A 23,160-nucleotide genomic window follows, 5' to 3' on the forward strand; every position below is an offset into this window, starting at 1 on the left:
AAAACCCTTGGTGGTATTCGATAGAAGTAGGCCATATGCCGACACCATGGTTCATCCTCTACCTCTTCTGATCACCTCCAACATGAAAACGACACTACACTAAGCTACACTACACTTCACACCCACCCCCACGCACGCACACACACACACACACACACACACACACACACACACACACACACACACACAAACACACACACACACACACACAGACGCACGCACACACACACACACACACACACACACACACACACACACACACACACGCACACACACACAAACACACACACACACACACACACACACACACACACACACACACACACACATTACAGTCACCTACAATTAACAGATACACTTACGCACATTGCTCTCATAATTCACAAAGGAAAGGTGCCTGGTAGCATGAAGTACAGGGAAAACTTTCACTTTAGGTATCTGAACTTGCACATCGGGGTCTCGTAGCCATTAAGACCGAATGACTTTATTTTTACCCCTCTAAATATCCTAATAAGTCTCCTATATATGATAACTTACACTGCTTGTTGGCAAGGACGCTGAAAATTAGATAAAAGTGGGTATTTAAAATCATAACAACCTTCATTTCTGAATAATAGTTGAAAGCACAGCGTTGAGGATGTAGTAAGCCTCGTTTCTTACCTATGCTATAAGCAGGCAAAACTAGGCAGCGGAAAGCAAAGCAACCCTCATTTCTGAAAATAGTAAAAAATGAATTGTTAAAAGCATCAAATCCACCGTTTTGTACCTACACCACAAGTACCTGAAAGAAAGTAGTCGAAAATATCTCAAAAACCCACTTCTTACCTGTATGAGATGTAGAAATAACGTAGCGGCGCTTAACTTCAGTATTTATAGTGCCTTGAACCAATGAGTATAAAGATCCGAACACAGACGGACTGTGAGTTACGTCAGTAGTGCTAATGAAGTATGTCATATGTGTTTTACATGTTGTAGAACAGACCTATATGTAATTTAACAAATAACTTACACGATCTTTCGTTTCATTTAAGTACTTTTCTACTTTTGTTACTTTGAACCACACTCGGGGTTTGGCTTCAGGCATAAGTTAACCTATAAGTTACACCAGCAGTATTAGTACTACTAAGCCTGTTTTTATTGTCACGGAATTAATCTTCTTGAAGACTGACAAATAATACGGACAAAATTTGATTTCTTTGAAGTAATGTTTTACCTTTGATGCAAAGACAGAATTTTCGTCTACAAGTCAGAATTTGAACATTTGTGAATGGCACAGAGACGCGTGGTACAATGTTCGAAACTATTACTACTCCTGAGATTCTTAAAAATACAGTAAGTCATTCACCTGCACATTGCATTTCTTATTACTGACGATATGTTGGACGTAGAAATAAAATTGTGCATTTAACTTGAGGGTCCATTATACAATGCATCAATTAGTACAAAGATAAACTATAGTTGGGTTTACGGAACCAAGTGTAGGCTACCTTAATGACTAAGTTATACCAGAACTGTAAAAATTGAGACACGCGTGTTTTCTGTTGTTACAGAGTAAACCGCTATATGTTGTGATAAATAATGCAGACAGTGTAGAAGTGGAAATAACGTTGTGGAACTTAATTTCAGACCATCGTTTCTCCTACAAAGGGATGCCACTGTGACAAACAAGAGGTGCACTGGGTAAGTTCGGCAAAGGAGCCCTGTAACCCTTTTCGGGAAATATAAAAATCCTGTGGCCATACCATATAAAGTGAAACTAATTAATGTTAAAATGGCTATACCAGCATATGAGCTGTCAGTGGTATTATAGTAGGTACATGTACATGACTAATACTTTATGGACCTGGATATAATTCATGATTTGGCAGTTTATTTGTTGAGCCTACGCTAGAGTAGACTGGAAATGAAAGAGATCGAAGACAAAAAATGCCAGCTGGCGTATTTGGCGAAAATAATTGCCACGGAGGAAGAATGAAAACTGCTGTTGGTTCAAATGGCTCTGAGCACTATGGTACTTAACATCCATGGTCATCAGTCTCCTAGAACTTAGAACTACTTAAACCTAACTAACCTAAGGACATCACACAACACCCAGCCATCACGAGGCAAAGAAAATCCCTGACCCCGCCGGGAATCGAACCCGGGAACCCGGGCGTGGGAAGCGAGAACGCTTCCACACGACCACGAGATGCGGGCAAAAACTTCTGTAGGAAAAATAAGAAGGCATTGCACCTATGCCTACAAAGCTTACCTGTTACTTTAAACAAAGTAATTTGAAAAATACGGATACAGCTGAAGAATTTAAAGGAAACGCATTTACTGTAGATACCAGCATGAAGTACCACGTGTTGGAATACTAGGTGGAAGCAGAGAGTCCAGAACATTTATGTTGAAAATATGTATATGAACCCTGTAGGAAACAAACAGGTAGCTTTGAGAGATCAAATATTGAAGGCCGCAAAGCATCACATATGTTCAGAGACAAGCAATCGTGAGTATGACTGATGTGGTGAAAAAATAAAAAAAAATTACAGCATACCAGCAGCTGGCAGAAAATACAGACATCAAAAAAATGAGATGACAGAAAGTACTTAATGACGATGCAGGAATGTGTAGACGATAAATTCAGGGCTGTAGAAAGATGCAATACTAGGGAAAAGATATATGTCACGTACAGGAAAACTGAAGACACCTTTGAGGAAAAGAAAAAGAAGCTCCAAGAACATCAAGAGATCAGATGACAAAATATTACTAGTCAAAGAATGAAGAAGTTGAAGTTGAAGTAGTTTATAGGCGGCTCTGTAAGGCAAACTAACATGAGAGGAGAATTTTAGAGGTAATAAAATCCCCCTCTCCTATTTAAAACTAGTTGAGTTTAAATTTCTGTTTGGACACTTGCGGAAAGCTCTATATTTATTTGTTTACTTCAGTCATATTGAGAGTTGGCAATACTCTCTTAGGATTTAAAGGTTAGCTACAGCTCGCATACACAAGCTCTGGAATCTAAGATATTGTTGTCGCACTCTAAATTGGAATTTCTGTGATCCTCCCAATTTTGATTTGTCCCCTCATCATAACTGTTTTGGTTATCATAATTGTTATGACCATAATTATCACGTGGGCTCGATGCTCTGTATTCTGCATGAGCACTGCGTTCCGAATTGTAATTTGCGTGTCCGCGCCAATTTCGGTTGTCTCTACCGCGACCATTCCTTCTAAAATAATTTTCATTTCCATAACGCCTTTGCTCTCGCGGTCCGCGATCTCTATTACTGTACTGAGAGTTCCTATGATCAAAAAAATCATTTCTCTGGCGTCTATGATCTGTGTTAGACGGTCGATGCCGCATATCGTGCCTACCTTCTTCCGCCCTGTATGCGTGAGGTTTGTCCGAGTTCCATACACGTTTACGGCCAAGCCGCGGATTATTACTTTCCCAATACTGATTACTATTATCTCTTTGTGTGTTTTCATAGTTGTCAAATTCTAATTCTTGCAAAAGAGCATGGAATGCTACCAAGTCATCTTTGCACTCACCTGTCAAAATTATGTGGCGTAATCTGATCGCTGTTTTGTCAAACAGATACGAATTAATTCCGACTGACTGTACGTATTCGTTAAATATCTGTTCATGCGCATCATGTTTTCATAATGTGGCACTGGAGTTGAAAATTTTGACTGCTCATAACTTTGCATCATAATGATGTAACGTTTTACACGATCTTGTGTAGTCTCTGACCAGTAAGCAGATAAGAATGCGTGGTAAAAATTACCATATGTGTGACATTCACATACTATTGAGCACATTCTTGTTGCAGGCTCTCCTTCAAGATAACTGTAAATGAATTACAATTTGTGGCCAATTGGCCATGTTTGGGGGTAAGGAATAGTCAAATTGTTGTAACCACTCTTGAGAGTGGATTTCGTGAGTAGCGTTCGGAATTTTTTTAAATTTCCCAACTCTGACAAAATGCTTATAGTCAAACTCGTCATTTTTCTTAGCGCATGAGTTTTCTTTTACAGCATGACTCACGTTTCCTTCATTACGTCCCGCAAACGTGTTATATTCACGAGAAAAATGGTCAACATATCCATAATTATCGCTCTCATCGTCGTTACTAATTTGGTAATTATCAGATCTACCAGTGTCATTGCTGCGATCGAACTTTTCTTCGATGCTGGCATGCTGTTCCTATACATTTTTTTCATCACGTTTGTTTTGCTGATTAATTGTCATCTGCCCTTGTTTTTGAAACGTTGCAGAGACTGAAATTCTTCGGTATCCGCGATCGGTACCGGCTGAGTGTCATATGACCTCGTATCTAACCCACTACTCAGTTCCGTCACTTTCACGGATAATTCATCTACCTGTTTAGCTACTGTAGTTAATTGAGTTTATATCTTTGAAACTTCGTTGGTGGTCTGTAATTGCAATGACTCAACATTTTTCGCTAATTCCTCTACTTGCAGTTCTTGTTGTGACGTTTGTCGTTTCACTTCAACAATATCAACATTTTGTACGTGATCAAGTAGGGATACAAGATTATTGATATCTGATTTGAATTCTTAACGTATCTGACTTTTCAACTGACTGGTCATTTCATCAAATTTGCTATTTAAATTGTCATTCACCTCACCCCAAAAAAATGTGAGATTCTCGTTAATTTCGTTCTGAAGCGATTGCAAATTCTTTGCGTTGTTGTTGTTAAATTCAGTGAGTTTACTCTCCAGTCTGTCATTAAATTCAGTGAGTTTACCCAGTAATAATTGTAAAACATCATTACTGGGGGCAGTGAGTACAACGTTAGTCTTCTCTGTTAAAGCAGAAGCAGTACCCGCATTTCCACTAACAGAAATAAAGGCAAAATTATTCCGCTCTATCGGAGTGGCAACCAGACCTGAATTTCCACCGAAAGTGGAGAAAACAAAATTACTCTGCACTTTTGCGGCGGAAGCAACGCTGGAATTTCTCATAGTTCGGTTTGCGTCACCGTATTGTCATGTCCTAAGTTGCGTGTAGCGCACAGTTCTTCATCACGTATTGTTGGCAAATGATCACCTACATTACGATTCTCCACAGTATTGTTCAAAAATTTACAGATCTCAGTATTCTCAAAAAAAGCTCTACTCTCTGTTCCAAATTTTCGGAAACTGCGTTTGGAACCGCTTCTATATTCATGTTTGCAACCGTTATCTACGTTCGCGTTTGCAGTAGCAGCTGCATTATTTTCCATTTTCTTTTCTGCTCGCGTCCTCATTGTCGCAACGCGAACGAAAACATGTCACTAAAATACACCGCTATCCTAAAAATTCCACTGTTCAGTTAACTGTTACACAATGCACCAACAAATTCAAAGGCAAAACTGCTGAAATAAAATTTTGTGTTAATACAAAGCAGCACGCAAGCGATCAAAATGCTGTGCCTCCACTAATGATAACTGTGTGTGTGTTGGGGCTTATGGGCGCGGAACGTCGAGGCCCCACTAATGATTACTGTTGCGTAAGCTTGCAGTTGGCAGTAGAAAGACGAAGCATATCTAACTACGACTCATTAAAAAAAAAAAAAAAAAGAGCATCCTGGCAGTCATGTCGACAGGTGAAAGTCGCGAGCTCTATCTTCTTATCTCCTGTTTTCTACTGAAAATATCTTGCTTGTACTCTTGTTAACTTTACTATTACAGAGATCAACAAAACTTCTTTTTTTTAATTGGTCCTGCACGCAACAGATAACTTACTTGCTCTTTCTGCTTCCACTGCTTGATCTGCTGCATTCCGTCATTTAACAAAAACATAAAAAACCTATTATTGATTCTGGGTGCAATGCATGTTCTGTATGGCGGCTCCTGCTGTTGCTGTGGCTGCTGCTGCTTACAACAACTACATGTAATTCAAGAGAAAGGGTTTGGTCAAATCTAAACTCGATAAATGATAACCCAAACAAGCAATTCCTTTTTTTTTTAAAAAAAAACTATATTCTGAAAGCGATTCTTTCTCATTTAATTAACAAAACGCTAGAAGCTCTTTGAATAATCCCTTCGTATGTAAATCTGCTTCCAGTGGCATTAAAACAATATTGCAAATTAATTAAACTCTTGACACAGACTGAAATACTTCTCAATTAAATACATAGTGAAACAATTCCTTGACAATTACAAAAGAAATCAATGACAAAAATCAATACTTAATCTATTCGACTAACAATGGTTTCCCTTAAGAATTCAACTGCTATCATTATCAAAATTACCGTCTGCTGCGACGCACTTACACAAACCCTTTTCTTTAAATTATTAAGCGCTCTGCAAATTATAAAAATTATCTATCAACTCAATACCAAATCCTGTGTCGCTGCTGGCGGACACGGCAGTACGGCAGCTCGGCGACGACCCCTCGCCCAACACACGAGCGCACCACAGCAGGCGGGCTCCCACACTGGCTTCCAAAGTGCCACTAGTTAATCCGTGCGCTGCAAAACGCGATAACAATATCTTAGATTCCAGAGCTTATGTATGCACGCTGTAGCCAACCTTTAAATCCTAAGAGAGTATTGCCAACCCTCATAACCCCCAACCTCATTTTTGAAAATTTTGCGGGGTGATTCTTGCCTAACATACTGGCAAGGAACAAACAGTAAAGATTTTTACAAAACGACGAAAAAATTAGGCAAAGAGAAAAAACGTTACAATTTATCCAATGATTGAAAGTATTTCTTACTTAGCACCCAAGTAACATTTTATTTGTTTAAAAACGACGAAAATTTTCTTGCATGGCATATAGGCAAGAGAAAAATGTTAAAATTTTATACAAAATGGTAGAAATGTTTCTTGCCTAATTGATTGGAAAGTAGAATATATGGCTCCTTTTCTAAAACTAATATCAAAATGTTGCTAGCCTAGTAATTATGTAATAAGGAAACATCAAAGGAAATATCACAAGTGTCTTACATAAGTAGATTAAAAAATCACGTGTCTTGACAGATGTGTAACGACATCTACTTAAGCACTGAATAGTGTTCAATAAGCTAACATAACCTAATAACCAATAAAAAAATAATATTTTATTTTGTTCATTTGGGCACTTACGTTTCCATGACATTAATTTCTATTTGTAGGATTATTTAAATATTTTATTAGCAAAATGTACATAACAATTATTGTAACAAATATTGTAACATTCTTTTCCAGCATCACTAGTAATGCAAAAATAGTAGGTAATTAGAGTTCTACCCCAAAGGATTTATGCCTTGAAATTAAAACAATATTTTTTGTGTGATTCCACATTTGTAATGATTCTTGGTCACAATCAAAACCTTGCCACTGTTATTGGCCAAACTAATCGTAAGAAAATTAACATGCCACCGTGTGATGAGCCTCATTTATGACTGAATTGAAAACTCCATACCATAAATTTGTGATTGTTGTGTCGAGACATTTAAAGAAAATTGACTTTACCACCTTGTGATGAGCCTCACATTATTCATGACTTGAGATATATGCCACAAATCTGTAATTGCTGTAGCAATAGAGTTAAAGAAAACATTTAAATGAGCTCAGAGCTCACATGCTTGTTTATATGATTTAATATTATTCCTTGCTTAATTTCTGTAATTAGGTTAGAGATATCGCATTTTAAATGGAGAATATATTTTCTATAAAATATGACGTTTCCAGTATACAGAAATACTCGACTGACACTTGTGCTACGTAAGTTTGCGGCGGTACTTAAGCAATAACGCAGTGACGTGTGGTTGTCAGTGGACACAAGGTCCCTGAGTCTGCCTACGTTGTCAAAACGTCCCACCACAGGAAAATTTGACTTCATGTGTGGTTGTCAGTGGATATGAAGTCCCTGCGTCTGCTGCACTTAAAACATGTACACCTGATTTCTTTTGACCAGAGGGAACTGCGAGCTTAAAAACATAAAATATCATGTAATTAGACCACTACTGATTAATGTCATAGAAACGTAAGTGCCCAAATGCAGAAAATAAAATATTATTTTTTACTGGTTATTACTGCGAACGGCTGAAAGCAAGGGGAAACTACGGCCATAATTTTTTTCGAGGGCATGCAGCTTTACTGTACGATTAAATGATGATGGTGTCCTCTTTGGCAAAACATTCCGGAGGTAGTCCCCCATTCGGATATCCGGGCGAGGACTACTCAACAGGATGTTGTTATCAGGAGAAAGAAAACTGGCGTTCTACGGATTGGAGCGGGGAATGTCAGATACCTTAATCGGGCAAGTACGTTTGAAAATTAAAAAAGGGAAATGTATAGGTTAAAGTTAGATATAGTGGGAATCAGTGAAGATCTGTGGCAGGAGGAACAAGACTTCTGGTCAGGTGACTACAGGGTTATAAACACAAAATGAAATAGGAGTAATGCAGGAGTAGGTTTAATAATGAATAGAAAAATAGGAATGCGGGTAAGCTACTACAAACAGCACAGCGAACGCAATATTGTGGCCAAGATAGATATGAAGCCCGTACTTACTACAGTAGTACAAGTTACATGCCAACTAGCTCTGCAGATGACGAAGAAATGTATGATGAGATAAAAGAAACTATTCAGATAGTGAAGGGTGACGAAATTTTAATACTCATGGGTGACTGGAATTCGGTAGTAGGAAAATGCAGAGAAGGAAAAGTAGTAGGTGGATATGGATTGGGGGACAGAAATGAAAGAGGAAACCGCCTGGTAGAATTCGGCACAGAGCACAACTTAATCATAGCTAACACTTGGTTCAAGAATCATAAAAGAAGGATGTATACATGGAAGAAGCCTGGAGACACTGACAGGTTTCAGAATGATTATATAATGGTGAGACAGAGATTTAGGAACCAAGTTTTAAATTGTAAGACATTTCCAGGGCAGATGTGGAATCTGACCACAATCTATTGGTTATGACCTGTAGATGAAAACTGAAGAACTGCAAAAAGGTGGGAATTTAAGGTGATGGACCTGGATAAACTGAAAAAACAAGAGGTTGTACAGAGTTTCAGGGAGAGCATAATGGAGCAATTGACAGGAATAGAGGAAAGAAATGCAGTAGAAGAAGAATGGGTAGCTCTGAGGGATGAAGTAGTGAAGGCAGCAGAGGATAAAGTAGGTAAAAAGACGAGGGCTAGTAGAAATCCTTGGGTAACACAAGAAATATTGAATTTAATTGATTAAAGGAGAAAATATAAAAATGCAGTAAATGAAGCAGGCAAAAAAGAATACAAACGTCTCAGAAATGAGATCGACAGGAAGTCCAAAATGGTTAAGCAGGGATGGCTAGAGGACAAATGTAAGGATGTAGAGGCTTATCTCACTAGGGGTAAGATAGTTACTGCCTACAGGAAAATTAAAGAGACCTTAGGGGAAAAGATAACCACTTGTATGCATATCAAGAGCTCAGATGGAAACCCAGTTCTCAGCAAACATGGGATAGCAGAATGGTGGAAGGAGTATATAGGGTCTATAGAAGGGCGATGTACTTGAGGACAATATGCTGGAAATGGGAGAGAATGTAGATGAAGACGAAATGGGAGATACAATACTGCGTGAAGAATTTGACAGAGGAATGAATGAACTGAGTCGAAACAAGGCCCTGGGAGTAGGCAACATTCCATTAGAACTCCTGATGGCCTTGGGAGAACCAGTCCTTACAAAACTCTACCATCTGCTGAGGAAGATGTATGAGACAGACGAAATACTCTCAGACTTGAAGAAGAATATAATAATTCAGATGACCGATGTGAAAATAACTGATCAATTAGTTAAATAAGCCACAGCTGCAAAATACTAACGCGAATTCTTTACAGACGAATGGAAAAACTAGTAGAAGCCAACCTCGGGGAAGACCAGTTTAGGTTCCGTAGGAATATTGGAACACGTGAGGCAATACTGAACTTACGAATTATCTTAGAAGAAAGATTAAGGAAAGGCAAACCTACGTTTCTAGAATTTGTAGACTTAGAGAAAGAAATTGACAATATTGTCTGGAATACTCTCTTTCAAATTGTAAAGGTGGCAGGGCTAAAATACAGGGAGCGAAAGGCTGTTTACAATTTGTACAGAAACCAGATGGCAGTTATAAGAGTCGAGGGACATGAAAGGGAAGCAGTGGTTGGGAAGGGAGTGAGACAGGGTTGTAGCCTCTCCCCGTTGTTATTCAATCTGTATATTGAGCAAGCAGTAAAGGAAACAAAAGAAAAATTCGGGGTGGGTATTAAAATCCATTTAGAAGAAATAAAAACTTTGAGGTTCGCAAATGACATTGTAATTCTATCAGAGACAGCAAAGGACTTGGAAGAGCAGTTGAATGGAATGGACAGTGTGTTGAAAGGAGGATATAAGCTGAACATCAACAAAAGCAAAACGAGGATAATGGAATGTAGTCGAATTAAGTCTTGTGATGCTGAGGGAATTAGATTAGGAAATGAGACACTTAAAGTAGTAAAGGAATTTTACTATTTGGGGTGCAAAATAACTAATGATGGTCGAAGTAGAGAGGATATAAAATGTAGACTGGCAATGGTAAGGAATGCGTTTCTGAAGAAGAGAAATTTGTTAACATCGAGTATAGATTTAAGTGTCAGGAAGTCATTTGTGTAAGTATTTGTATGGAGTGTAGCCATGTATGGAAGTGAAACATGGACGATAAATAGCTTGGACAAGAAGAGAAGACAAGCTTTCGAAATGTGGTGCTACAGAAGAATGCTGAAGATTAGATGGGTAGATCACATAACTAATGAAGAAGTATTGAATAGGATTGGGGAAAAGAGACGTTTGTGGCACAACTTGACCAGAAGAAGGGATCGGTTGGTAGGACATGTTCTGAGGCATCAAGGAATCACCAATTTAGGATTGGAGGGAAGCGTGGAGGGTGAAAATCGTAGAGGGAGACCAAGAGACGAATCACCAAGCAGATCCAGAAGGATGTACGTTGCAGTAGGTACTGGGAGATGAAGAAGCTTGCACAGGATAGAGTAGCATGGAGAGCTGCATCAAACCAGTCTCAGGACTGATGACCACAACAACAACAACGTTAAGTTAGCTTATTGAAGACTATTCAATCCTTAAGTGGTTATTGTTACACATGTGTTAAAACTTATATGGTCTTTTTTATCTACTTATATAAGAAACTTGTTATATTTCCTTATTACATACATACGTACTAGACTAGCAACATTTTCATTCTGTTTTTGTTAAAGGAGCCATGTTTTCTCCTTTCCAATAAATTAGGCAAATAACATTTCTGCCAATTTGTATAAAACTTTAATTTTTTAACATGCCATGCTAATAATCTTCGTCATGTTGTAAAAAAAATTTACTTAGATGCTAAGCAAGAAATACTTTTAGTAATAGGATATAAATTGTAACATGTTTTTCTCTTTGCCTAAGTGTTTCGTCGTTTTGTAAAAAATTTTACTGCTTGTCCTTGCCAATATGTTAGGCAAGAATCACGCCGCAACATTTTCAAAAATTAGGTTGGGAGTTACGAGATTTGGCAACACTCTCTTTCGATTTGAAGGTTGGCTGCAGCGCACATACACAAGCTTTGGAATCTAATATATTGTTGTTGCGCTTCGCAGCGCACGGATTAATTAGTGGCACTTTTGAAGCCAGTGTAGGAGCCCGTCTGCTGAGGTGTGCACCCGTGTTGGGCGAGGGGTCATCGGCGAGCTGCCGTGCTGCCGTGTCCGCCAGCAGCGACACAGGATTTGGTATCGAGTTGGTATTTTTTGTAATTTGCAGTGCGCTTATTAATTTAAAGAAAAGGGTTTGTGTAAGTGCGTCTCAGCAGACGGTAATTTTGATAATGATAGGAGTTGAATTCTTAAGGGAAACCATTGTTAGTCGAATAGATTAAGTGTTGATTTTTGTCATTGATTTCTTTTGTAATTGTCAAGGAATTGTTTCACTATGTATTTAATTGAGAAGTATTTCAGTCTGTCTCAAGAGTTTGATTAATTTGCAATATTGCTTTAATGCCACTAGAGGCAGATTTACATACGAAGCGATTATTCAAAGAGCTTCTAGCGTTTTGTTAATTGATTGGGAAAGAATCGCTTTCAGAATGTAGTTTTTCAAAAAAGAAAAGAAAAAGGAATTGCTTGTTTGGGTTATCATTTATCGAGTTTAGATTTGACCAAACCCTTTCTCTTGAATTACATGTAGTTGTTGTAAGCAGCAGCAGCCGCTTCAACAGCAGGAGCCGCCATACAGAACATGCATTCCACTCAGCATGAATAATAGTTTTTTTATGTTTTTGTTAAATGACGGAATGCAGCAGATCAAGCAGTGGAAGCAGAAAGACCAAGTAAGTTATCTGTTGCGCACAGGACCAATTTTTTAAAAAAGAAGTTTTGGCTATCTCTGTAATAGTAAAGTTAAAAAGAGTAGAAGCACGAGATTTTCAGTACAAAAAACGAGATAAGAAGATAGAGCTCGCGACTTTCAGTATGAAGTGCACAATTCCAAGTTATTCGATATTAACGTTTACATCTTCGTCGACATTAGAATAAAGTGAAACTGAGGATGATGGTATCAGATCAGCAAAACATGTGTGAGTGAACGATAACAAGGAATATTATACCCTCAAGGGTGAAGCTTCAGATCGAACACAGGGTATCCCATGGTTAATAGCAAATGCTAAAACAGGTAGAATCATGTGATAACAGAATGCAAAACGTTTCACTGAACAATGCATCGCAAAACAGATATCTGCGAGATAATTTCGAATGTTTGATCGCTAGCTGCCACTAACTTCAGTTTGAAATATTGTCTTAATTAGTGCTAACGTGGCCGACCGATCTGGGCAAGCGATTCTAGGCGCTTCAGTCCGAACAGCTACGGTCGCAGGTTCGAATCCTGCCGCGGACATGAATGTGATGATGTCCTTAGGTTAGTTAGATTTAAGTAGTTCTAAGTTCTAGGGGACTGATGACCTCAGCCCCATAGTGCTCAGAGCCATTTTTTGAAGTGCCAACGTGTTTAGTTCCTACATAAGAGGGCTCATACCTCACGTATGGTCAGAGGCTGGGGAATGCGGTAGGCGCATGATGAAGCATCAGAACATTTCACTGACGAAGCAAGGCGGACTGTAATAGCACGCACAGTCGTGGATGAGTAGATCGACAAGGTTTATACCTTGGCATCCAAGATCACATAATCGCTGAATTTTTCTGTCGGGAGGAATCTCAAAAGTGTAGTGTAAGCACTACAGTTGATACGGTTGAAGAACTGGAGCAGCAAATTGTACTCTTGTCAAGATTTACTTGCTGACCAAAGGGAGTTTGAAAAAATTCATAACTCACTGCAGAGACGAGAGACGAAATTCATCAAATTTCGAAGAAAACACTTGGTGTAAGTAACTGTAACACGTAATGTGCTCAACCTTTGTTGTATTTTTCGTTAAGGCAGAGCATGAGAGAAATACGAGCCTATTAAGATGGGGACTTAGAAGTAAAGTTTAGATTTGGAATACTACATTTGTATTAACGAGGAGAATTTTTCTCATCATGGTCAGTGGCAGCTCCTAACCACAAATTCAATATTTCCTCGTCAACCTCTCGTTTGCGGACCCATATTTACTGGAATGTTTTCGCTGTATATTTTCACCCATATCAGGTTTAGCCAATAGTTACGATACGTCCTGTGTAAAGCAAACATGTGCTACTCGTTACAGTAGTGTGGTACACTCAGTAATTTCAGTCGATAGAAAAGGTGTCTCTATTTAGTGTACTAAACATAGAAACTAACGCGCACCCCATCGCGTCTTGCGCCATTTTATATCTTTATGTCTTAGACATTTATTAGTTTTAACCGTTTCTCAATATCATACCTCCACGTTACAAACAGAGGTCAATCCAGAGGTGGTTTTATTCTTATGACACTCCAATATTTCTGAAGGTTTTTGCTTGAACAACAAATGCGTTCTAAAGCTCCTGCCTCGAGCAAAACGCGATTTGTTGTTTATTCACCCACACGTATCGGTGATATTAAACAATCAACAGTGAAAAAGCCTGTCATATGCTCTGTACAAAAGGAAATATACAAAACTCACGTGATATACAGATGAAAAAATGCTGTGAAGTGGTTGCTGTCGCTGCGGAAAAAGTTCATCGTAGTATCGTTGCGCCGCTCTTTCATTGCATTCTGTGAACCAATAAACGAGCTGCACATTGACCACCTCTTCACCAGTTAACCTTTTCATATTGCTGTACATCGTCGATAACGTACAATTAACGCTGCTGGAAAAACAAAACCGAGGCACGACCGAATAGTATTGGGCGAAATCATGAGGGTGGAGAGTAAAGTGGGAATTATTGTTGTCAACAATAGGTACCGTGAGTGAAGGTAACAAATTAATTTCCATTCGGAACACACAGCGTGTATTGCATTTTGGTTCAGGTATTTCCGTTGCGATAGAAATATAAAGACAAGTGGGCATTGTAGCTTTACGGGTAGTAGCAAGGAAGGCTAGGAGCGATTGATTCAGTTAAAAATCGCACAATATGTGCGTCTATTCAAATAACTAGTTGAGAAACAAAGCGCTGCGTGGGCGTTCATTTACACCCGTACTTCAGACTATGTTTGTGTGGAATTTATCTTTGACTTACATAGCTTCTTAGTACACATGGCCTGAAGTAATGTAGTTATGGACATGAAGAGAGATCTTGTTTGCTTCACTACCACTGGACATAGCCACGTAGAGCTGGCCGTGTGAAAACCAACTGACACTAAGGTCCAGGCCCGCAACACACAGCACCTAGCACTGTGCTTTGTTTACGGCCATGGTATTGGAAACTGCCCACGTTTAAAGCGAAATGATAAACTATTACAGTAAGGGACATTATGAGTATAAAAACGCGCTCACCTGCGACACTTTCCATCAAAATATCTGCTTCAATCATGTTGCTTTGGAGAGAAGTAATTTTAAGCCAATGTAATGAAGGGGTCTGAGGAGCAAGAAAATACATGACATTCTCGGTGGTAGTTATGTCGTGTTTCACTTTCGGAAGGAGTGTCCAAAGAACGAGTTAAAACCTGATCCCCCTAGCCACAGAAAATCTGGCCTTACGATCTCTATTTGGTTTTCAGACCGCACATTCCCGAGTCTTACAGCCACTCTGCTGTATTCGGAAAGACTCCACCGTTTTCTAGACATTTTTATTCTTAAAAAGAGAAATGAAAATGTAATGAGTAGACACCCAAGTCACAAAACAAACAAAAAATTTCGTTTTTAGTAGCAAAGAGTATCGATAAAACGTATCGAAAGTATCAAAGCAATGTCATTAAGTTTTTAATGCATAAACCTAAATCATTAAATACATATATCCTCGCTAAGTAAATCCACTGTCAGTTTGTATTCGTAAAGATAAGACTGCACCACGGAATTCTGTCAATGATGGAAACTACATGGCATCAGGAAACACCCCAATTAAAATCAATAATTCATTATATAATAATTCGGCAAAAAACAATTTTAAAAACACGAGATGTCAAAGGATACAGGGGAGTAACCCAGAACGACCATCATCTGGTTAACTGTAAAATTGTGTTTCCATATGTAGATATAAAAAGTAAATAACAAATTGTTAACGAGGAAAAAGATTTTAAAACTGAGATAAAAATCCCAAAGTATAGTATAAGTAGCCTAGAAAATGAAAGTATGGCTTATCTATCCCAAGGTTAGATGAAAAGTTGATTGAAACAGAATTTTTACAATACAGATATACAATATAAATACATCGTTAATGCTCTGCGTGAGGCAATCAAAGAAACCCTGAGCGAATAAATTAAGTGTGATAGAGACATAGAGAAATAGGAACAAATGAAGAAATAAAAATATTTAAAATGACTAAATACAGAAAGTATTCAGCACAAGATTCAATTAACAGCACAACAAGCAAAAATTAGGAAAATGGCAACAGAAGCCAAAAATAAGAACTAGGAAAATACCTGTAAAAAGAGGATAATGTAACTGGAGGTAAAAGAAGGTCAGAAGCATGGATGGTATTGAAAACGCTGAGACAAAAATCGAAATAAATGCTACAAATGGGCTACATTAGTATTCAGGCATGGGAAAAATACTTCGAAGAATATTGTGGATACAATTAATAACGATAGAGAAGAAACAGAAAATAATGGCAACATTTCACTAGACATCGAAAAGGAAGTGCTACTGGAATTGTAGGAGTACCAACTGAACTGGTGAAATATGGTACAGCTAAACTACATGAACGTTTGAGAAGCCTTTCTGCAAAATGCTTAAGTGGCGAGGCCATGCCAGAAGATTGGAATGTAGGATTTATGTCGAAAATCCACAGGAAGGGGAGAAAAGATGAGTGCAAGAACTACAGAGGAATAACTAAGCTTATATATTTAGCAGACTGTATGGAAGGATCATCAAACATTTTTTGGAAATGGACGCAGAGGAACGGGCATGCTTCAGAGATTAACTATAGATTATATATTTTGCCTGCACCTAATAATTGAAAAGAAAAAAGTGAGAAATCAATCCCTTCATTTAGTACTTGTATTGTAGACATAGAAAAAGCGGATGATAGTATAGCCTTCATTTAGTATTTGTAGACATAGAAAGGAGTATGATAATATAGCCACATCTAACTTGTGGAAAGCTTTAAAAGCGTTTAATATTAGTTGCATGATAATTGAAGTTATTCGGAATGTTTACGAAAACTCTATAGCAAGAATAAAAGAACGAATTTATCTCTCAATTGGATGTAAAGTTACAAAAGGATTACGTCAAGGATGCAGTATGTCACCAACATTTTACAAACTACATACAGAAAAAGCATTGGAAAACTGCAAAAGGATATGTAAAATCATGGAGATCCCAGTAAATAGTAATGCGATATGTTCATTACAATTTGCCGACGACCTTTTGGCACAAGATAAAGAAGACATACAGTACATTACAACGAAATTAATAGAGGAGTATAAAAATGGGGACCTCAGGTCAACAGGAATAAAACAAAATATATGCTAATAGGAGACACAAATCAAGATTTGACATTGAAAGAAGAGATGGGAACTATGTAACTATTGTATAAACTGAAGGGTACAAATATCTAGGAATCAGTATCACACAAGACAAGGAAACTAATTCAAGAATAAACGGTGAGAATTTTACTATTGGAACAATGAATGGCGCTTTATGGGACCAACAGATTAGAAAGGAAATGAAAAGAAGAACCTTGAACACATTTATCAGAAGCATTATGATATATGGATCAGAAGATGGACAAGTAAATCACAAATAGTAAAAAGGTTGATGGCAATGGAGATGGACTTTTGGAGGCGGTCAACACTGATATCTAGGTCAGAAAGAATCAGAAATGAAGTCATCAGGAAGTATAATGCAGTTATAAATTTGATTGAGATTTTATAGAAGAAAAACATCTGTTACAGTATGGACACACAAAAAGAATGTCAAAGGAGAGATTACCACACAGACTTATTGAACAAGGAAGAAACAAAAAAAAGAGGGAGACCACCGACCACACGTATTCAAAGAATTCAGATCTCTGTCAGGAGAAGTAATATTGAAGAAAATTTATGGACAGTTAGACAAAAACGATGGTTAAAAACAAATTTGGTGTGCACCGGTTGGACACCGGAAAATTTGAAATGTTACTTTGTGAAATCTGATAGTAGTAATAATAATAATTATTATTATTATTATAATAATAATACTGTAAGCTTCCGAAAATACTGTTGTCGCTGAATTGTAAAGCTAAAACCGCCATCTGTTGGTTCTTTGATGTGTTAAGTCGCATGATAGTATCCTTGGCGGACAGCAAAATTTCTCCAAGTTTTAGCTTGACACCACGAAGAACCTAACTGTCTGTGTCAATGACCAGTAGACTGCTAGCTAGGGAGAAATGCTGAGCAAGCTGCGGCAAACACGGAAACTATATCAATGCGGGGGAACGAATGATTCCCCAAGGCTGCAAGCGAAGCATAATGACAGTCTGAAAGCCGTGAGATATCGTCATACTAATGAAAAAGCAATGTTTCGTAAGGAAGTCTAACTACAAGGCATCTGTAATAATTCAGGCGTCGAGCCTGAGAGCCTGTGAAAGGTGCAGTTCCGAAAGTCTGAAGTCACTAGGAGAGCAGACAGCGAGGAAAAACCAGCGCACACGATACATGACTGCTGAGTGCCAATTTCTGATTGTCCTGTGTGTGGTCTCAGTTCTTGTGTGAGTTGCAGCTAGCCAGTGGATGGGACGCTATGGAGATAGACCCTCGGCGTGCCTATCTGTTTCCTGTCGTCTAAGGAACCAGGAGTCGACCTGGAGGACGTTGCTGCTGCCAGCTGCAGTACCAACTTCTAAGACCACACTGTTGAGGCCACCACCACCTTGAGACTTCACCTGTGTGACGTGGACGCTGTCTGTCATCCGCCTTTTAGAGGGTAGGCGCCGCTGTTGCTCATCCCGTTCCTGTGCCACACACTGGTGTTGCTGTATCCTGTTGAAAGACGACCTCTGCAAGCCAGCGAGTACTTCAGGTAAACCTGGGGCGGGACTCCTAAGTGCAAATCTTTGATGTCCACAAAAGCACTTTGGAGACCGATATGCAGGGCTGGAGGCTTCCGGATTTCTCAGGCGACGGCCGCCCGTCACATACCACTTACCACCTGATGCTTCGCTACACTTGCGATATTGCAAAATGAGTGCAAGGCGGCCCTCTGCCACTGACAAGGTGCCATGCCAGCACTGGTTAAACTTTGACACGGCACTTTAAAAGACAATACTTGTAAGAGGTCCATGACTAAGGAATTCGTCGCTAGGGCACTCGAGCAACTGTAATTTCGATGGATTGCTCACGGGCTGCCTGCAATATGTCAGCTATAAGAGAATCTCAGACCAAAGAGCAGTGTTGGCTGCAGTAGGAACTGTGTATCAGTAGGAGTAAGTAGCAGCTAGCAGTCTGGTGTATGGAGTTGGCCAGGCCGGTCGTGGGGAGCGATGGCGGTGTCTGGCCGTTGTAGTATAAGGTAAAAGCAGCCTCGCGCATATATAGTATTGTAATATCTAGTCCCATGTAAATGTTTTTAAATAAAATCTCTTAATAATAATCTTTCTCATAAAAATTAACTTTTGACCAACATTCACCTCAATTTAAGGAATTTACTAATTTCTCCCATCCATGGTCATCCCGATTATTGTAAAGAAAAATAAATTGTTTCTTTTTGTACATGACAAATCCATCGGCCAGCATTGCACTGGGCTGCGCCAGAAAAATCTCTTATAGGAGCAGATATATCCAGCGACCTTATTGAAGTATGAATTTTCAATTTATTCAGAATGATCTTTCAGGGCCATGACGCAGCTCTGCTGACGTGCAAATTTACCAGTTTAGATTCACAGTCAGTTAATTATTGAAAGGTTATGTATGAGTCATATTTTTATTGGGAGGTTAGCCACATTGTATTATTGGTAAGTTACGCAATTTATCTGTTGGTAGGTTATACCAAATGTAAATGTTATACTTATTTTTTACTTTTGAAAGGTTATGGCCCTCTCCTGACGACTATAGGAGTCTTGGACTGGACCGCCGTAGAAGTACTACGAAACCAACAGCACCATCTACTGATTCTTGGCTTACTATGCCACAATGGTTCAATATAGTAACTACTAAGCTAACGATTTTAAATCAAACTTTAAATTACAATTTTTTTTCCATGTTCCGATTTTGATGAAATGAAGCCTGTACATTGGCCCAAGCTGCATGCACGTTACCTGTGGAAACCCCCATGGACATTTCTCTAGTAGTTTTGAAGGTTACGCCGGCCGCGGTGGTCTCGCGGTTAAGGCGCTCAGTCAGGAACCGCGCGACTGCTACGGTCGCAGGTTCGAATCCTGCCTCGGGCATGGATGTGTGTGATGTCCTTAGGTAAGTTAGGTTTAAGTAGTACTACGTTCTAGGGGACTGATGACCACAGATGTTAAGTCGCAAAGTGCTCAGAGCCATTTGAACATTTTTGAAGATTACCATGTTCAGACAAAGAGACAGATATGATAGTTTTACACTTTTATTATTAGCATACAGAAACTTAGTACGAAAGTATCAACCTGGTGCACATATCTCCATACTGATTCCCCACACGGACTCAGTCCTCATCAAGTCCCCCTCCTCTTTCTTTCTTATGGACCTCCTTCATATACTCCTGTGCATTATGTTTGGCTCCCAAGCGTCCCTGACACCCTTCCTCTCCTCTTTCTCTCCTTGTCAACCCCAGCCTCCATATCGCCCCCCCCCCTCCCCCCAACTACACTGCCAGCCCAGTGATCATGGAGGATGAGATGTTGGTGGAACTGAACTCACATCCATACCTCGAAATCCGCCGGACCGAGTGGCCGAGCGGTTCTAGGCGCTTCAGTCTGGACCTGCGCGACCGGTACGGTTGCAGGTTCGGGTTCGGATCCTGCCTAGGGCATGGATGTGTGTGATGTCCTTAGGTCAGTTAGGTTTAGCTAGTTCTAAGTTGTAGGGGCCAGATGACCTCTGCAGTTAAGTCCCATAGTGCTCAGAGCCATTTGAAGCATTTGAACCTCGAAATCCGCTCTGTCCGCCATATCCACAATACCTCTGGACTCACCTATCTCATGCAGGTCTTTTCGCAGTCCGACCCCTCCATCGACCACCTCCTCACCCAGTGTGCCCTGATTTTCCACCACCGTCACCCTGTTGAATTCTCCAAATCCCGACCCCAATCCTACCACTGCCAGCACTGCCTCATGTACAAATGTCAAATGACCCCCAACTGCAACCCCCACCCCTCCTACACGTTTCCATTGAAAGGCCTCCCACTTTCTCAAATACTGCCCCAACCTTGGCACCCCTCCTTCCTATAATACCTAGAATGGCCCCCATCCCACCTACTCCCACAAGTGTAAAGCTAAAACCCCTCCTGCCACCCCAAAGCTTACTGTCCCTGTCCATCCCATCAATCCCCCCATCCACTCCAACAATTCCCTCTGTCCACCCTGCACAGCTAAAGACATCATCTGGTTCCTCACCATAGTCCTCCAAAACATTCACCCTTTTCAACACCCTCACACCCTCCAGCAGATCTCCCTCGCTGCTCACTCTGTCTTTCACCTGAACACCTTCGCCACTTACTCCCACAACCAAGCCCACTTCACCTTGACCCACCTCAACACTCTAGTTTAAGCCTCTTCCCTTCCCTCTCTTCCCTCCCCTCTCTTCTCCCCCTCTCTTCCCATCATGCTATCCACATCTCTCCCTATATCCTCCACTGCACTGATTTTCCTGGTCCTAGAGTGCCATCGACCATTTTAAGCACATAAACGTCTGGCCACAACGCCTCCTCAATGACCCCACCGAACACCTTATCCTCAGTGTCTTGTTCCCCTCTTACACCATTATCTGTGCCGCAGAAATTCACCAATCGGCAGTGATTGCTGTATGGTGTGCCCATATAAGTTATTTACGTCAAAGGTACATTATGTAACTCGAATCAAGGGACATGTTGAACCTGTCACCCATCACCGAGTTATTTGCCTTCGCGTGCCTATGGACAAATTGGCGAAGTCCCCCAAGGATCCCTCACTCAGAGAAAAGAACATGTCAGCATTGGTCAATCATTCAATGGTGCGCTTTGTTTTCTTGAGCTTTGCGTCCCAATACAACCGAAGTGTCGTGTAATAAAAGGCAGGGTCCAGAGAATATGTGTTCATGCACTGACTCTGGAATTTCTCGGAAACGTTTGTAAGCAAGTGCGTGTCTGTGTCTATGTAAAGCTGTGCGTACTCTCCTAAAGTTGAAGTACTGAATTTCCACCAGACATTCACAGCATGTCGATACTCTGCATCCATTATGGCATCGCCTGTAAGGTTGCTGGAGAGTGCAGTTATGTCAGGTAGCCTGGTTTCGTCGAGTTTAGCCATACTATATACATACTCATATGGGAAAACCCCTTTCCTAGCCACAAGTTGAAACTTTTCCTCATTCGGAAATGAAGCTCGAGTGACATGCATATCCCCTCGAGGTAGAGTTTCAACGAGTTTCTGGAGTGATTTCTGCATAAAACGTAGTGTATTAAGGAAGCGGAGCGTAATTCTTGGCGTCGTTTGAAAAATGAAATATATTTCTCGACGCTCTCAGGTAAGACACTGACCTGATCTTTCTCCAAACCGAAATCAGCCAAGTGCTCAACTAGAAACTGAGCGTCATACCCACTTAAATTGTGGAAGAATACGGTTATGTTTCTAGGTAGCTGGTACCTCAAATTTCACACATTGTTAGCTGCCCCATGGAACTCCCCCGTACTGCTTTCAGTTGCGAACAGCTGCAGCTACATATTCGTTTGCCAGTGTGGGGCGCTGACAATTTTTTCACAAATGCTGTCAATTTTGTTATATCTTATATCACTCTTTTTTGCGGCTTTGGAAACCTAAAACAATTTGGAGCTTAACGTGACAGTATAGTTCAAAACGGTTCAAATGGCTCTGAGCACTATGGGACTTAACATCTGTGGTCATCAGTCCCCTAGAACTTAGAACTACTTTAACCTAACTAACCTAAGGACATCAGACACATCCATGCCCGAGGCAGGATTCGAACCTGTGACCGTAGCAGACTGGCGGTTCCGGAGTGAGCGCCTAGAACCTCTAGACCACGACAGTATAGTTCACTGACTGCAAGGACATGATGATTTTTAACGGTGTGACAGCACATTGCTAATTTTGATGCTCTTACTAATTGCTCCACTTGAATGAATTCAAAACAAAGTAACTGTCCAATTTTTTAAGTGCTTTCAGAGTGAATGTTTGATTTGGTCATTACTTTCGGACAGCAGCTGGAACCGCTGCGATGTCTTTGAGTGGTCAACACACGCTCCTGTCACATTAACTTAGCTCGTCCCGTTTCTCTACGGGATGCACGAGGTCTTAGGTATAGCGCTCTCCGAATTTCTTACAGGCCACACCTATTTTTGGGTGATCACATCCACTATGCTGAATGGTGGCGGGGCCATAGACTTAAGTGCAATTACAAGATGCACAGGGGCTGTCTAAGCAACAGCGCTGGAGCTTCTGTCACATGAGATCCTTAGCAGATAGGTTGGAAAATGTGACTCATCTGCAAGATATAGGAGTGAGAAGAATATCATTCA

Source organism: Schistocerca gregaria, chromosome 6 (genome assembly GCF_023897955.1).
Source record: "Schistocerca gregaria isolate iqSchGreg1 chromosome 6, iqSchGreg1.2, whole genome shotgun sequence".
Lineage (NCBI taxonomy): Eukaryota > Metazoa > Arthropoda > Insecta > Orthoptera > Acrididae > Schistocerca > Schistocerca gregaria.